At 37.4% G+C, this 19,509-nt stretch overlaps 1 protein-coding gene across 1 annotated transcript in view; it reads left to right on the top strand.

The window, feature by feature from the left end:
* Positions 1 to 19,509, top strand: part of SEMA6D (semaphorin 6D) — a 576,018-nt gene that overhangs the window by 22,820 nt on the left and 533,689 nt on the right. The gene's annotated exons all lie outside the window — the stretch shown is intronic.

Here is a 19,509-nt window from a genome sequence, read left to right as displayed (position 1 = left end):
CTCATTAGATGGGTGATATCTAGCAGCTGAACTCACCACTACACTATACTGCTGTGTATTATATTCCTCTCTGTATCTTCACTTCAAAGATCTTAGGATCCATAGAAATTATACAGCATAGAAGAAACATTGAAAAATATTTAAGTGTCTTCAGTTGTCCATTTCTCCACATGGCCTTATGTGGGCCCCCAAATAATATTTATGTTCAATTGTATTTGAGCCAGTTAATCATCTTTCTGTTCGTCATTGGGCAGAAGTTGATGTGGGCTGCTAGGAAGGACTCTGGCGTCAGAATCAGAAGGCTGGTTCTTACTCCAGGGCTGCTCCTGACCACCAGGGTGGTCTTGGGTATTTTATGTAGTGTATATATAGGCTTATTATTTTCATCTGCAAATGAGATTGGGTTGATCTCTGGGGAGACTAAAGAACATCCCTCTTACCCCAGTGGTTTGTCTCCCTCTGCCTCCTGTCCAAACTTAAGTCACAATAAGGCAAGAATATCCACTCATGTGCGGTCCAATTTGAGGATGCTGATTGGGTCATAGATTTAGCATGTGGATCTTTCCTTTTTATCCCTTTTCTCTTTGAGATAATCACTGTCTTCTGTGGTTTCTGGGCCCAGAACCATTCCACTGTTCCAAACAGATAGGACTATCTAGTGTTTCCCAAAGTGTCCTCTATATAGGACATTTATTCAATGACATTTGAGTAAGTACACAAAATATTTCCATGATTAAAAAGATTGAGAAATAATAAGTAAAACAAATTTAAACTGGTTCATTCTTTTGACTACTCGGAGTCTGCAATATGTAAATATACACTGGGAATTACCAATAGGAAAATGTAGTACAAAATGCTTCCAAAATGTTTTGATCATGAAATCCTAACTTTGGAGAAATGTCCCACAGGTAAGTATTCGATGGATATATAGTTGACACTTGAGCAGTGTAGAGGTTAGGGTCACCAAGGTCCCACAGTAAAAATCTGTGTATAACTTTTGACTCCCCTGAAACTTTACTACTAGTCTCCTGTTGACTGGAAGCTTTACTGATAACATCAGCAGTTTAACACGTATTTTGTATATGTATTATACACTGTAATCTTAAAGTAAGCTAGAGAAAAGAAAATGTTATCAAGAAAATCATAGGGAAGAGAAATACACTTACAGTACTATATTTATTGAAAAAAATCAAGTGTAAGTGGACCCACACAATTCAGACCCATGTTGTTCAAAGGTCAACTGTACTTTTGCAAATGTAAGAAGAGTATTTGCCAGTTTTGGCTTCTAAGCGAGTGGTAACCATATAAGAAGCTAGTTTTCTATCTATGATTCTATGAGGAACAGTAACTTACCCAAAGACACATTCATTGAAAATGGCAAGTTTGAAAACTTTGTGTATTTATCTACCAGTAACACTATAACACATTCTCTTCTTTCAGTTGAAAAGTCTCAGGAACAGTGTAAATTTTCTGAATATTTTGTTTAAGAATATATACAGATGTTGAATGTGAGGACAAAATCTTAAGCCCAAATTATTTTTTGGTCCCTTTTGCCTGTTGAGGTCTGTAGTGCTCACCATCACCGATGTTCATATGCCAAACAAAACACAAAAGAGCTTACCTTTCTGACACCCAGTTTCTAAAAGCCTGCCAACCCTGACTTACTCCTTTTGTAAAAAAGGGAAAGATTGAAATTGTTACTCGTACTTGATTCATTGGGCCAAAGGAGTAATTGCCAAGAGCCCATGAGGCACGTTTTGTTCCAGTGTGAATATTAGGTTTTTGTCCTGGATGAAAGAAAATGTACTACACTCCCTTTCTTTAAAAAAAGGGGTTAGCGTAAGGAAAATGAGATAACAAGTCTGCTTGTGATAGATGTCCTATTTCTGAAAAGGTGCTATATCTCTTCCCTCATGACTTACCCTCTATATTTCAAACTTTAATATTCTTTGAATATAGTTAGCTTCTTAAATTCTCTAACATTTTCTTAAAATAAAGGGAGATATTGATAACTTTTACTGTATCTAGACTTTAGTGGAACCTTGAATAGGTTCAAAATCATATTTCATCCAAGCCAGAATTTCTTTTTTTTTTTTAATGTTTATTTTGAGAGAGTGAGCGAGCACACGCATGCACACAAGCAGGGGAGGGGCAGAGAGAGAGGGAGAGACAATTCCAAGCAGGCTCTGCGACGTTAGGGCAGAGTTAGACGCGGGCTCCATCCCACAAACCATGAGATCCTGACTTGGGCCGAAATCAAGAGCGAGGTGTTTAACTGACTGAACCATCCAGGCTCTCCAAGCCAGAAATTCTTCTTTGTGCATATTTTTGTTTCAATCTGCAGGAAGGGGAACACACAAAAGGAGGTGGAGATTTGGAAAGTCATCATAAATGGAGGATATTATGTGACCTCCTTTTATTTGAAGAGTATAAGCTGAGATTTTTGGTGGGGGAGAGTGGGCACTCATGACCAGCTGGTATTTCATTGACCAAATTGTGATGTATCCACACAAATATAGCTCTATTATTTTAGAAGATAACCCTTAAAAATCTAACCATTTGGTAAGGTGAATTTTGCATATAAATGATTGGTTAAACTTTCATCAATAATACAAAATTTCATTTATGAAATGTATTTACACCTTTTTTTTTGGGGGGGGAGAGAGAGAGAGTAGGGAAAACAAGAGGATTACAGTGTCAAGGCCCATATAACTCCTGGCAATATTTTCAGAAAGTAATACATGTACATGATTAGAAAGTGTAAATTACATGTTAAGTACAGAATAACATGCAAATTTCACCCCACCCTCCATAGAGGTAACTACTATTAAGAACTTTTTTTATATGTGATGCCTAATGATAATAATAATAATCTACCCACATTCATCCATCACTCTCTCTATGTCTTGTCTATCAATTTGACAATCATTCAGATTTTCAGGTTGCTTAAAAAAATTGTAGCGTGCATACACTTGTATACCTGACTGTGTTCACATAACTGTACAACTTGAATCTCTTTTGATACTAATAATTACAGAGTTTCTTAATTCTCTATAATGACGACACAATATTCTACCACAAAATCTGTCACAAATTAATTAATCAATGGGGACAGTTTCTAAAGTTGTTTTATTTAAAAAAAAATTTTAATGTTTTATTTTTGAGAGAGAGAGAGAGACAGACAGAGCGTGAGTGGGGAGGTGCAGAGAGAAAGGGAGACACAGAATCTGAAGCAGGCTCTGAACTGGCGGCATAGAGCCCGACGTGGGGCTCGAACCCATGAACCATGGGATCATGACCTGAGCCGAAGTCAGACACTTAACCGACTGAGCCACACAGGTGTCCCTAAAGTTGTTTTATACACAAAATAGGAATATATTTTCCTCACTTTGTTTTAGTCCATTGATAAAAGGCAAAGTAGTATATTTCCAAGAATATATTTTCTTATTAAGATACATTTATATGCCTTTGATGTGTGATCCTAATTTGACCATCTTTTGAAATATATATAGCCTAAGTATCCTTTAGCATTAAGAGTAATTATAGCTATGAGATTTGAAAGTCAGAATTGGTAGTTATTCTCCCTACACCGTATTTATAGAAGATTTGGAATAAGAATTTTATTCTTCTCTGGTGACCTTGAGTCAGAGGAAAACAGTTTAGCCAAACTTACTCATAATCACAATTTACATTACAATCTGACCTAGTCAAGGAAGTAAGATTAGGAGAGGGAGATAAGGAATTAATTGTTCAGTGAGTTTTATGTGCCAAGGATTGGGTTTGGTGTTAACACGTATATTACCTTTAATCAAGGGACTATTGTCATTGATTATTTAATAATTAGCTTTCCTGAAGTTATTTCCAGCGACTATGAGATGGGTATTACAGATAGTCAAGAGTCTTTATTATTTCCTTAAATGTACTCTCATCCTCTCATCCATAACAGTTCTGCCCCTATGACTGGTGATAAAAACAGCTAGACAGGAGATAATATTAAGAAGGCCAAGATGGACTGAGATCCTTTCTAAAATCAACAATAACCTGACAGGGCTGTTAAAGATGCATAAAAATTAAGCCATTCACCCAAACCTACCACCCTAGCAAATTTTAATGTCAGCTTTGAAAATGATTGTGAACACCACATACAAAGCTTAGGGAAAAAATTAGGACATGTGCAAGGATAATTAAAAAACAGGCAAATTAAAATTTAAATGAGGACTTTCAACAATGGCAGTGCATTTCTTCACTGACTGATATTGGACATTATCTTCTCTTTCATCACTTTGTTGTGTGTACCTGGGCGAAGGCTTTGGGAAATTTCACTTAAAAAGATAAGAAAGAGGTTAATCAGTCAGACCTTTCTGCTTTCCAGACTGCTATTTTATCTCTGACAGTGACATCCTCACCTGCGCTTCAGAGGGTGGCTGATTATGAGCATGAAGTATTGAGCACAGTAAGGATTCAACAAATGATAGCTATTGTTATGATGATCACCGTTACTACAATTTTAGTTTTGGCAATTCCCTCATTTCTAGCTTCCGTTAATAATGAAACTATCAATCATTCATTTTCCGTAATTCTGTTTCCTTTTAAGCCTATACCATCTCTCCCAGGAACACACTTTGCATGTTTGCTGCTGGATATATAAAATAGCATTTCCTCTTTTTTTAGAGGTCTTAACGACATGGGACCTCATTTTTTAATGTACTTTATTCTGATAAATCTGTACTGACCATGTGAATACCATCCATGATTATACTGTGTCAAGAAGTAGTGGAAATAAGATGGCAGGACATGTCACATAGATGTGGATTCAAATGTGTTCTGAGCTTCTGCTGTTAGTTCAATAGCAATTTTGGGGCTGTACGCATTAAATGAAGTGACATATGGAAAGCGCATGACAAAGTGCTTGGCAGATAGCAGGTGGTGAAAAAATATTATTTTTCTGCCCCAGCATCACTCCTATTTTTTACATTCTTCCCTTCCCTCTTTTTGGCATCCCTGCATAAAGGATCCTGTGGTTCTAGAGCAGCACTGTACAATACAACTTTCTGCAGTGATGGAAACGTTCTATATGTGTGGTAGCCACTGGCCACATATAGCTATTTACATTTAAATTTAAATTTAACTTGGGGCGCCTGGGTGGCGCAGTGGGTTAAGCGTCCGACTTCAGCCAGGTCACGATCTCACGGTCCGTGAGTTCGAGCCCCGCGTCAGGCTCTGGGCTGATGGCTCAGAGCCTGGAGCCTGTTTCCGATTCTGTGTCTCCCTCTCTCTCTGCCCCTCCCCCGTTCATGCTCTGTCTCTCTCTGTCCCAAAAATAAATAAACGTTGGAAAAAAAAAAATTAAAAAAAAAATTTAAATTTAACTTAATTAAAATTAAGTTAAAATTTCAGTTCCTCATTTGTACTTACAACTGTATTTCAAATGTTCACTAACCACTGCTAGTGGCTGCACATATTGGACAGCACAAATACACAACAGTTTTCTTTTTTTATTTATTAAAATTTTTTTTAAATATTCATTTCTTTTTGAGAGAGAGAGACAGAGTGCAAACGGGGGAGAGGCAGAGAGAGAGGGGCACATAGAATCCTAAGCAGATTCCAGGCTCAGACATGTCAGCACAGAGCCTGATGCGGGGTTCGAACTCATGAACCGCGAGATCATGAGCTGAGTCGAAGTCAGATGCTTAACCAACTGAGCCACCTAGGTGCCCCACAGTTTTCTAAAAAAAAAAAAAAAAAGATTTATTTTGAGAAGGAGAGGGCACAAGCAAGGGAGGGGCAGAGAGAGAGGGAGAGAGAATCCCAAGCCCAACGTGGGGCTCATCCCAAAAATGAACCCTGAGATCATGACCTGAGCCGAGATTAATAGTCAGACGCCTAACCGACTGAGCCACCCAGGCACCCCACATTTTGCTTTTCTTACAGTTCATTTGGACAGCATATCAAACTATAGGCTATAAATGGGATTAGTGTAACTACAGAACTGAATTTTAAATTTCGTTATATTTTATTTTCATTATATTTAAATAGTCACAGCTGGCTACTGGCTACCTCATCGAACAGCATAATTCTAGAATATCACAAGCACTAGTTGACAACTTTGCAGATTGGCATTTTGAGATTTTATCTGATTCCAGTGGTTTGAGGAGTGGGTAAATTCATCTATCAACTCGAAATGTTTGTAATGTGTTTTGGTTCTCTTTCTTCTGCTGTGACTAGGTTTAAGTCTCCCCATATCTGATATTCTCACATGCTTATCTGTCCCTAATTTTTTAATTCAAAAACTCTTATATATCTGATTGGATCTTACCGACCTCGCTTATTTTTAAACCTAGTTACAAAATCAATAAAGGACTTCTTGTGGTGTGCCTAACATTGTTCATTAAATGACAAGGTTTGGAGAAAGTATATGAGAAAATGACAGTTTATAGCAGGAGGTCTTAACCACAGAAACACAATGCAGTGATGAGCTGTGATCATTTCTGTGGTATGTGGTAAGTAATTTGTTGCTATTAATAAGCTGTCCACATTTGCAAATTATTCCCCTTTTTGTTTTAATAAATTAAAACAGCCCTGATCACTGGTATAATGATGTTGGTCTTACTCATTTACATTCTATCCTGCTCTCTTGATGAGAAAGAAAGGTGGGGTGGAGTTGCATCTGACTCACTGGGGTTGCTGCCATACCTGGGTTCACTTAAGAGATTGGGTCATTGATCAGAATGTCACCCATGTGTGTCACCATGGAGAAAACTGTTAAAAGCACCATAAGCAATATGATATCAAGCAATACATTATACTGATGCCTGGTCTTGGGGACTAATCACCTCTCTCTCACTGCCTGAATCTTGTTATTTAAAAAAAAAGAAAAAAGGAAGTTATTTAGTAATTAGACTATTTTAAGTGTAAAAAAATGCCTAACTTAAATGAGTGTGTTTTTAAGGTGAAATAGGGTCAAGGATTCATCTTGTTGGCAGAGAGAAGGGAAAGTGATGCAGTAGAAGAGGTATTAGGGGGATTAGGACAAAGTTGAAAAGCACCCAGTCTGGAAGGCTTCACAAGCAGAGAGATTTAAACATTTAATGGAAAAGGAGGAAAAGGTCACACGAAGACATGTCTGAAGGTCAGGAAGTAATATAATATTGGCAGCAGCATGCAGAATGATTATTTAACTGAGTTCTTGAGTGTGTTCAGGTTTTTGTTTGTAGATTTTGAAGACACTTGTGTTTAGCATGTACATAATGAGGGAATTTGGCATCTGTTCTTGCCTGGTTCCGTTATGTTACTTATGGGCAGAACAAAATTGGTATAGAAAAGATAACACGCTAGAAATTCTCATTGGACTCCGTAATCTTCCAGTCTAGATACAAATAAATGACCATCTACAATGAAGTTTCATCCTGAGGAAAACTGTGATTACTTCTGACTCCTTTTGTTAATAATGTAAACTGCATCAGAAGATTTATGTTTCCCCATTTTCTCAGGATAGAGTGTGGGTTCATTCCAGAAAATGCACATGGGCACAAAGACCATATCAGACCCTTTGACTGCTGGCAGAAGAGGGAAATTTGCTAATGGAGTATCATATGCCCACTTAGTTTGTTCTTTCCTTGATGACAGTTACATGGATTTAAAAGTCCATTAGGGAAGAAGCGTGTTCTGTCTGTAAGCAGTGGAAGCACATGATCTGATGACTGTTCTATAAACAGACCTAAGCTTCATTTTAGACAGGAATAGGTTTTCATTTATTTGGAGGCTAATTATAAATTGGAACGATATTCCTTTTGATGGACAATTCAATTGCATTTAAATTCAAATTAACATCTGCTGTTTATACTTTATATTGTGCAATCTACCTGAACCTAGACAGAAGCTATTAAAGACCTGTGGCTAGAGAATCTTTGTTCTCTGAGGAGTTTAAAGGAAAAACGAGCATTTTCTAAACCCTGGTTATTGGAACCAGATTGTAGTTTCCCTTGAAAATCAAGGATGCTTTCCTTTGTCCACAAATGTATTAAAGGGGTTGTGCAACTAAGCACAAACACATTTTGCTACAAGGGGAGCTGTTAAAAATGTTTGGCACTTTTCAAATAATATTTTTTGAATGAATAATGCGTACATTATGCTCTTTAATTTTTTTTTTTTATGTTTATTTCTGAGAAAGAGAGAGATAGGGCATTAGTGGGGGAGGGGCAAAGAGAGAGGGAGACACAGAATCAGAAGCAGGCTCCAGGCTCTGAGCTGTCGGCACAGAGTCCAACACAGGGCTCGAACTCACAAACCGTGAGATCATGACCTGAGCCGAAGTCAGTTGCTCAACCGACTGAGCCACCCAGGCGCCCCTATTATGCTCTTTATATGTTTTTTTGTTCAGATACTATCTTACTTAAGAATTTAGTTCATATACATTCATAAGTACATTTCAATCCATAGATCTATTAATTCTATGCATACATTAATTCATTTATAGCTGTACTTCATATATATGAACCATGTACTCATAAATGGTAATACTTGTCATTGGGTAGATGGATATAGATATGTATGCATTTATGTACATAATAAATCAGTATCAATTTTTTTTTTACTTTTAATATGAAATTTATTGTCAGATTGGTTTCTATACAACACCCAGTGCTCATCCCAGCAGGTGCCCTCCTCAATACCCATCCCCCACCCTCCCCTCCCTCCCACCCCCATCAACCGTCGGTTTATTCTCGGTTTTTAAGAGTCTCTTATGGTTTGGCTCTCTCCCTCTCTAACTTTTTTTTTCCTTCCCCTCCCCCATGGTCTTCCCTATGACCCAGCAATAGCACTGCTAGGAATTTGCCCAAGGGATACAGGAGTGGTGGTGCATAGGGGCACTTGTACCCCAATGTTTATAGCAGCACTTTCAACAATAGCCAAATTATGGAAAGAGCTTAAATGTCCATCAACTGATGAATGGATAAAGAAATTATGGTTTATATACACAACGGAGTACTATGTGGCAATGAGAAAGAATGAAATATGGCCTTTTGTAGCAATGTGGATGGAACTGGAGAGTGTTATGCTAAGTGAAATAAGTCATACTGAGAAAGACAGATACCATATGTTTTCACTCTTATGTGGATCAAAATTTTAAAACTGGAAATAATTAGCTTTTGCTCAGAGTTCTGGGTATTATGCTTTTCTTTCAATAATTCTGATTCCTTACATGCCACATGATAATATTATAGATCACATAGTAGCTGAGTATTCACATGTTGCCAAATGCTTGAAGAATGTGCTTTTCACCTAAGAAGCATGTAAAGCACAATGACTGAGGAGTAGAGAATCAATTCTCCAATAGAGTTGTGGGGAAAGATATATAATGTCTTATTATATATAATAATCCACTTGTAAATGTTATTTTTTTAAATTATAGAATCCTAGAATTGGCATTTTCCCCCAAATATAATCAGACGATTTGTAAAATGACAGGCAGTTCTTGTGTCATGACACTCAGGACTAAAATTAGTCTTGATATCTAATTTACAACTCTGCAGAGGTAACTGATCCTGTTGAATGGTCATTTTTATCTTTTAAAACTGTACTAGGGTGATTTACTTTATTATTTGAAAAGGTTTTTAATGTGAAATGAGAATAAAATTATTAAAAATACAACAGATTGAAAAATACAGGAGATTTTGTATGAGCCTGGATAAGACTTCAAGGTTTCAAATTTTGTAAGTATTTATTTACTAATTATTTGTTTGACAGACTATGGTTTTGAAGCTATGAAATATGTAACCAATGTTAATCATTAATAATCTTGAACTGAGATGAGTAAATGTGAACCTTTACAAGGCTCTTGGGAGGAGCACAGAGTTCAGAGGTCCAGTGCTCCAAATCCCTTGAATCCTCCCTGTGCAACATCTAATCTTCTCTTTAAATGTTAAAAGCTTCCTCATGCTCCTGAACAATCCATCTCCCTAGAATTCTTCCTGGTTAAGAAAGATCAACAATAACCCAAGCCCTACCTTTAGGTTTTTCTTCTACTGATGCCCAGAATGTTCCATAAAATTTGGAATGAAGAGGTGCAGGCAAGGTTGGAGAATTGCCAGAGAAAACTGACTGGCTGGCATATGGAACCTATGGCGTCACCTTGCTGAGTAGCATGAATGTGGAATCAACAATGACCCCATGAATTGCTCTTAGTCTTATAGGATCAGAAAATGATTTCTTACCTGAAATGAATATAACACTGTATGTTAACTCTACTGGAATTAAATAAAAATAGAAAAGGAAAGAAAATGATTTCTTAGCTTACCAAAATTGGATCTGTCTCTAAGGAAAGCCTCAAAAATAACAGATTCAAAACAAACATGTACACACAAACACATAATTCTAAGCAGTATATTTAAATCTAGATTGCCAATGTATTACTTGATTAGAGGAAATATACCTCATACACATGCCAGAATATTCCTAATAGCACAACCAGAACATATTATCTTGCAAGACAATTTAAGAGAAAGTCAAATCATAATCAGAGATTTTGTTAAGATGAAATTGAAGTCAAAGAGGTGGCTGGTTGGTAGAAAGAAAAAGATACGGAAGATGCATGAGAAACAAAGTGTCAGTTCATTAATTTTCAAAGAGCTTGTACAAATCAATAAGAAAAAATTAATGTCAGGTAAAAAGATGGGCAAAAAGATAGAGATTCCTAACAAGTGAACACAATTTGCACAAATAAAGTACAGATAATCAGTAAACATATAAAATATGATAAACATCATGCATAGTTAAATGAAAGTCAAAATAAGATACAGATTTTATTTTACCAGTTTGGCAGAAATGTAATCCAGTAATATTTAGTGTTGGTGAGTATGTGAAGAAAGAAGCTATCCCAGATAACATGTGTGGAACTAGGAACTGGTGCAACATTTTTGAAAGGAAATTTGTCATTGTTAATTGAAAATTTTAGTTCATAAGACCTTTGACCCAGCAACTTCACAGCTCAGGAATTACCCTAATAATATGCTTGCACAAGTATGCTAAGATATCTGAACGGGATGTACCGTGAGTAGCAAACAATAGGAAAACACAAAATTCTTCATCAGTGGCGACTTCCAATAAATTAGGTTGCTGGGGTTTTTTAATCAATATGTTTTTTTATTTAAATCCAAGTTAACATATGGTGTAATAATGATTTCATAAATAGAATTTGGTGATTCATCACTTACATATAACACCCAGTGCTCATCCCAACAAGTACCCTCCTTAATGCCCATCACCTATTTAGCCATCCCCCACCCAACGCCCCACAGCAACATTCAGTTTGTTCTCTGTATTTAAGTCTCTTATGGGTTGTCTCCCTCATTTTTGTCTTTTTTTTTTTTTTTGCTTCCCCTCTCCTATGTTCATCTGTTTTGTTTCTTAAGTTACACATGAGTGAAATCATATGATATTTGTCTTTCTCTGATTTAGTTTTGCACAGAGTATTCTGCATCTGTGAAAAGGATGAGTTTCATTTATTGATTATGATGTAGAGAAAGGGTTAAGATGTATCATTAAGTAATATACACAGTATGCAGCATATATTCTCCTTTGTGTTGGTATCTACAGTAGTCATATGTATTTTACTGGAAGAATACAGATAAAACTTTTAAGTGGTGGGAGATATTTGGCTTTCATTTTATACCTTCCTGTACTATTCAAAAAATTTTATATAATTTGCCTAGATTTCATTTAATTACATATATCTAAAAATACACATCATATAAATGTGCGTATGTATAGGCACACACTTCTGTAGTGTATTCTTTAGCCAATAACTGGAAAGGATCTTCTACTTATGAAGATGGCACCACCTGAAATCTATTAGCTGAAGTTTTGTTTTCTGATCACTTCTCAATTAGTCACTGACCTAACCACATTCAAAATGGTCTTCTCTCATTAGCTTCTTGTTATGTGACTTTGGACAAATTATCATTTAATATTTCGGAGCTTGTGGTTGTTATTGCTATTTATTTATGTTTATTGGGGAAATGCCTATGTCAAGGAGATGCTATAAGGATTAAATAATAAAAGTGCTATGCACATGGCTCAATGCCTGGAACCTAATGGATGAACCATAAATGTTAGTTATTTTTCACTCATCCAATGTTTTGGGATTTTTTTTCCTCCACATTTCCCTTCTGCCCTTCGTCATGACATCTTTCTCTTCTACCACATGAGGCTCTGCTCCTGGGACTCAGACTTAAAGTACTTTAGTCAACCATATTAGGGGTAAAGTTTACTCTTTTGAGGTGGCTTGAGAATCTAACCACCATCTATAAAATTGTTTCCAGAAAATGAGTCACAAATTTAGTTCTGGATTGCAATCCTTTGAAAATTGGAGTGTTCCTGGACTGTGACTAACAGCATGAAATAAAGATGCATTCTTTCTCCATTTTACTTATTATCTACAACTCAGTCATGCTTTTCATTGCCTCCAAAGAGTGTGATTGAGCTCTTGATAAAAACTCTTTCAATTTAAACACTATGATATCCAAAGCAAAGTACTCGAAGTATGCTTTGCCTTCAACATAGGGAACTGGCAATGTAAATGTATTGAGCACTTACTATATGTCAGACACTGTGTCTGATATTTGATGTGTGCCATCTCATTTAATCTTCAGAGTAACCCTCCGAGGCAAACATTGCTTTCTTTTAAAATGTTTATTTATTTATTTGTGAGGGAGAAAGAGTACAAGCAGGGGAGGAACAGAGAAAGAGAGGGAAGCACATAATCCGAAGCAGGCTCCAGGCTCTGAGCTGTCAGTGCAGAGCCTGATGTGGGGCTTGAACTCATGAACTGAGAGATTATGACCTGAGCTGAAGTTGGGCACTTATCCTACTGAGCCACCCAGATGCCCCCCAAACATTGCTTTTCCCATCTCCCAAAACGTAAAAGAGACTCAGAGAGGTAGGCAATATGGACAAGGCCATCTAGCTTGTAAGAGGCAAAACTGAAGTTTAAATCCAGGTCTATCTGGTGCCAAAGCCCATGCTTTTTCCAGTGGTTGCTGATTGAAGTTTGCTACTCCAAATATACATCTTATACAAATACACATCTTATTTCCAAATCTGTTCTTTATATTTTTTTCTGTCAGCATTAGCACTACAACATTCAACCCATACATAGGCCTTCTGTACAGATTTAAACTTGCTGCTTAAATAAGTAAAGCTTTTCTGACCTTGGTAGAGGAATTTCTCAATGACTATCTCACAGAATACCTTTTTTGTTGGCAGGAGTTATTTTTGTTTGTCTGGTTGCCCATGTACTTGCCAAAAAGCATTTGGAGTGGATTTTCTATAAGGGTACTGTGTCAAGATGCTCACCACTCCTCTCCACAGTTGGCAGAGGTGGACCGTGACCCTAAAACTCTGCCCATACACAAAAACACATTCATTAAGATTCCATGAGGAGGTTAGAGGCCACCAGGTCATAAGCACTGTGGTTCTGGCATGACAAAATGCAAGGTTTTAGAAAACATTGATATAGAATACTTAAGAATGTGTTTTTTATCGCTCCCTTTTCTTTATGGACCATGATTACTTCACTCCTTACGTACTGTACCTGGGTCTGTAACTGTTTCCCTCTCGCATCAGCCCTATGTACAGATGTGAAGGGGAAGGGTTGAGAGTTGAATTTTTGTGCTACTTCCATTTTGTATTTTCTGTCAGAATCTCCTATTCATTTTTCAAGGACAAGAAACCTGACATTTTAATGCTACCCGCATTCCTTTCAATAATTGTTTTTAAAAATTGTGTACTACACTGAGCCCAGATAGAGTTATATTCTGTGCTTTGCTATATCAATTAGCTGTTGGTGCATAACAAACCATCCCCAAAAGTAGTGGCTGGAAATAAGCATTTATATCATGGATGTTTGAGTGGGTCAGCAATATAATCTGGAGTCTACTGGGTACTGCTTCTAGTCTTGGCTAGACTTCTTTATTAATTTGTGGTCAGCTCAGGTCAGCTGTAGACCAGCTTTACCGATTTTGGCTTGGCTCTCACACATCTGAGGCCTTGGCGAGGACAAATGGGCTGACTTGATTCTGATCCACATGGTCTCTCATCCTCCAGCAGGCTAGCTCAGGCTTGTTCACATGGCAGCTGGGCAGTGTTCCAAGAGAGTGAGCAGATGCAGACAAGGTCTCTTAACGCCTGGGCTCAGAACTGGCATACTGTTTTCCCTGCAATATTTTATTGTCCAAAGCAAATTGCAAGGGCACCAAGATACAGGAAGTGGGAAACAGACTCCGCCCCCTTAAAGGGAGGCACTACAAAGCCCCATTGCAAATTGTGTGGATGCAGGAAGGGGTGCAGAATTGGGGGGCCTTTTTGCAAGCCATCAACCAAGACTTCTTTAGTGTTCTTCTCTACCTCTCAACAAAGTAATTTTTAGCATTTGGCTAATCCATGCCAAGGTCCTGTCCTGCTGAGTCAGGTAACTTCAGTGGCAGGCACACAGTGGTTTATTCATGGTGTTTAAAAGCTGTGATAAGAGTGGTTGCCATGAGCTCATGTCCTCATTGGAAAGGCTGTAGAACACTCTCATTCGCCCAGGACACAAACTGACCACTTGAGATGTGTGAACTTCTTGCCAAATGAGTCTGGAGTTCCTGAGCTAGGTATGAGAAGATGGGCTTTCCATACTGCTAAGATGGCATGGACACTTTATCAACAATCTCTGATGAAAAAGAAAAAAAATAAAAGAGGACAATTTATTAAGGCCATATAGACATTTTCCTTCCAGAGTGCTCATTCTTGACTCTCATTGCTGCCAAATAATTCTAGCTACTCCAGGATTCAGGTCTTTTTGACCTCTCACGGGTATTTGCTAACTAATATGCTACCCTGCCTAGATAGCTAAATAACTTGATGCTGTAAAATACATGTCTCCAGAAAATCCTAGAGTGGCATCTGCAAACTTTTGTCCTACAGAATCTTAATCCTCCATGATGCATATTGGAAAATGGATCAAAGATAGCTTTGATAAACACTTCTTATTGAAATAATAATTAATACATGTATTGAGTCACAACAATGCATGCTAGTATTGAAGTATCTAGAAAAATCTACCCTAAAAAAAAACATCGTTAATGTGCTAGTTTTTCTCATGTTCCTTCCTATGCCAAGCCATTTTTCATCCTTCTTTGCCCTGCTATGGGTCCCCTGGAGGCTAACCCCAGTGAAAAGGCTCATCTAGGCTTTGTGCCAGCTGACCTTTTCTGTGGTTTGGCCAATAGAAGATCTGCAGAAGATAGAAAGGGCAGGAAGGACATGGATTTTTCTTCCTAGCTTTTTTTGCTGCTTTTGTGTCGGTTCTTTGGCCATGGCTGACTTCTTCTATGACCATAGTTACTATGGGGCAGGTCCTTCCCGTGACTCTAGCCCTCCCTCAGTCCTAGAAACACTAGTTCTCTTCCCTCCACTCAACCACAGGCTTCTCTGTTGTGATTCCCTGGGTGTTTCTGCATCCCTTTGATTGTTTTATTCATCCTGTTTGCACTTCCTTAAGACTTTGCATCATTAAAGTCTATCTTTAGGGGTTTTCTTATCCTGGGGTCCAAGGACTTCAATGACATTATAGATAGAAAACAGGAGATCAGTGAACTTGAATGGGGGAAAAAAACTGTGCTATGAACTTGCTTAGTAAAAAAAAAAAAAAGTACCTCTTTATTTTCACTAACACCTGAAAGAAATTTAGCATTTCCTTCAGTTATGAATGTAGGTAAAAGACACTAGCAGTACCTCTGACTTTGTCATCAGCAGATCTCACAGATATTTTCCTATCACACTGCATGTTTTATTGATATCTGGAAATATTGTTCATTATTATCAGTGGTTTGAAACTACATTAGTTTTGAGGCCTGCTGCCAGATCATACTATTTAAACAGGTTAGTAAAGAAGCGTATTTATTCCTATATTAAAATTTGTTTTTAAAATATTTGTTGACTGAATTTTAATTGGTATCCTTTTGTAATCTTTATGTATTTTGTTTCACTTATTTTCTGAAATGGGTCTTGTAGGCCTTAACCAGACTCCCACAGAGTTTCATCACACAGATGTATACCTGTGTATGTGCCACCCATGCACACACACATGAAGTTAAGAACTCCTGAGTCATCTGAGTGAATTATATATCCTGCAGAACCATAACTTATATAACATGAGCTTCCCAATTTATTTAACCAGGAAATCCATTTTTCATGTTCGTGGATTAGTATTTCATGGAACTAGTCTTTCACAAAACACACTTAAGAAGAAAGATATACTACAAGAATAACCCATTATATGAGATTTCCAGATAAGAAGCAATCAGTCATGGAGATGTCTGCTCAGAAAGGGACTATCGCCCCTTCAGTCCCATTGGGTACGGGACTCAGGCTTCTCAGACTTTCTCTGCCACTTGAATTTTCCCCAACTTGTTTCCTTCCCAGACGCCACTTATTTTCTTCTTTGGTTCCATGTTCTTACCATTTACCCCCTTTTCATGTTAGAGTCTCTGCTTGAACCCCTGTCCCATATCCTGAGCACTGTCCACATATCCATTTTCCATCCCGTGGTGAGAGCACACTCATGGATTACAACTTTGGCTGCAGCCAAACACACCAAAACAAAACTCACCCAATAGCACCAAAAAGCCTCAATATTCATTTTTAACCCAGAACAAATTTGTTAGCTATTCTGCCTTTGTCACTGAAAACATAATTTAGCCAGCATTGTAGTTTATCTTTGTAAAGGGTTAATGTATAAACTCTGGCTCTGCCTCTGGGAAATAAGGATGGAACTCACAGTCATCACCCAGTCAGGAACTATCCCACATTCTGTACATGGTCCTTAGTGGGTCTAATGATCAATAAACTATGAACGCTCTCCTTAAAGTTCCTTCAGTATTGTTTTTCAGTCACTAAATCTGTTGACAAAGCAAACCCTCCTTGCCCAGGCTTAAATTTGCATCTCATTTATTTATCCAATAACCATAATTGAACTCCTGGTATTAGGACCTGAGAGTACTAAAATAAATGAAGGGAAACACTGCTCTCAGAGAGCACAGTTAATGGAGAAGATTGTGCATTTGTAGTATCACACTAGTGGTCATCTCTAGCTCCTTGTGGTTAATCTGTAGGAAACCAGAGCTAAGAAAAAAATGTGTGAGACTGTTGGACTATCCTGACAGACCATTTTCCCCAAATATTTTGTTTCTTTGTAGATAATGAGAAGATCTTCACAAAGGTTGTCACTATCTTTGATTTTTTTTTTTGGTCCCATCTAAATCAATGCTGAAACGTATCTATTTGAAGAGTAAGCTCCCAAATAAGAATTCTTGGTTATCTTCTTTAAGGAATAGAGAAAAAATGCATTATTTTAATTGCATACATGTAATATATCAATATATATCTATAGATATACACACCCAGTAATATATTACATATAAATATTCCACAGTTTTCCCTCTTTGCTAACCATCCTCTACCATTTTCCCTATGCCTCTTTTTGACCAAAATTATTTTGACCTATGAAAAATTCTGTTTTAAAACTCTTATTAAATTTCTAGAAATCATATATAGTGTCATAATTTGTAAGTTATTTTTATCTTTTAAAGTTAATTTCCTACCACACTTACCCTTTGAAGAATATTTTCTTCTTTTCGTCTCGTCTTTCTGTTTTATGTCTCTAATTTTTATTCCCAAAGATATTTACAGTCTCTTTTCCCCCAGAGTTGTTTGAGGGTCTTCCTGAAGTTTGAGTTCTCTCTGGATTTTCTCCCTTTGATTTCCATATTTGTTTGTCACATGTGGCAGCGCTCTTTAAGGATTTTTGAACTGTGCTTCACATGGCTGGTTTTCCGACGTCAAACTTGTGTGTTGTCATCTTCTGTCAGATGGGCTCTGAGTTACCCTTCAGCTTTGAAGGGGGAGGCTTAAAGATTGCCTTCCTGTGTGTGCACTTTAACTGTTGATAAGTGAAGTGATCATGTGCCTTTATCTTGCTCTTTTTGGTGGTCACTAGCTTGTTGTGAAACCTAAATTCTGCCTGGTGTGTAAAACTGTAGATAGCTTGGCAGAGGATATTGTCCTGCATAATGTAATTCTTGGATTTACAAACGGCACATATATATTTTTGAATTATTCTTTTTATGTCTCCAGTTATATTCCCCTGCTGTATTCTCTCTTCTTTACCTTCTGAGGCAACATGTATAATTTATGAATCTTACCAATAACAGTGAATTCTTTTTTTTTTTAATTTGCTATAAGGTTGTGATTAAAACACCGCAGCATTTTAATTCTAGACAAATTTGGTGCCTATGGTAGAAAAGATGGAATACTATGTTATTAAACTTCCATTGCTTTAACTTTCATCCTAATCCAGACTTCAAGGGCCAGGTTGAATATCATCTCCTTGGTGAATCCATTGTTACACTTTTCCCATCAGAATTAATTCTTCCCTGTGCTACAGATGTAATCATAATAGTATTAATTATTGACGTATCATAATAGCCATAATTATATTCATTTGAACTTAATGTTTTCCAGGCAATGTGCTAAGTACTTTCCATATAGTAGCTAACTTAATTCTAACAATAAAATTGTGAGTTAAATATTATTGTCTCCATTTTATGCATAAGGAAACAAGTACAGACAGACTGAAGATGGGATTTGATCTCAGGTCTCTAACCTCAAAAGCTTAGCAGCCACTCATGACTGATACTTTAAAAGAAAGATTGTGGGGCACCTGGTGGCTCAGTCATTACGCATCTGACTTCAGCTTAGGTCATCATTTCATGGTTTGTGAGTTTGAGACTCACATCTGGTGAGCTCAAGCCCTGCTTCTGGTGAACACAAGCCCCACTTCTGGTGAACACAAGCCCCACAAGCCACAATAAGGGTGGCCCTTATTCTGTCTCCCTCTCTCTCTCTCTCTCTCTCTCTCTCTCTCTCTCTCTGCCCCTTACTCACTTGCACCCTCTCTCTAAATAAATAAATAAATAGAAAGAAAGAAAGAAAAGAAAGAAAGAAAGATTGTAGTCTATTCACCATTTCATTCCCAGTCACCCAAATTCTTGTCACATGGTAGGTGCTCAATGAGCATTTGTTGAATAAATGACTAGGAAAGGAAATTTTTCAGAACAATTATTCATTTAAACTTACAAGTACTTCTAGGACCTACTAATAAATACAGCTTGTCAAAAAATAGCTCTTTTATCCTTATTTAGTCTCATCTTGACCTCCTATTTCTTGTCACTCCATACCAATACTTCTGCCTTCCCTAACTTCTTCTTAGGTGCTCTGTCCCCCTCTTATTGCTCACTGAAGGTGTTGGTGTGTCAGAGGGGACCCCTCTTGGTTATGTACTGGCAGAAGGTCCATATTCTGATTCGTGAGGACCTGAGCACACTCTACCTCTTCTCATAACACCTGCCTAGAAAGCTCCTGCCATCTTCTAGTCTTGAGTGGAGCAGAGCATGAAGCCACTGAGTCATG

Source organism: Leopardus geoffroyi, chromosome B3 (genome assembly GCF_018350155.1).
Source record: "Leopardus geoffroyi isolate Oge1 chromosome B3, O.geoffroyi_Oge1_pat1.0, whole genome shotgun sequence".
Taxonomy (NCBI): domain Eukaryota; kingdom Metazoa; phylum Chordata; class Mammalia; order Carnivora; family Felidae; genus Leopardus; species Leopardus geoffroyi.
This window is presented reverse-complemented; position numbering and strand designations above follow the sequence as displayed.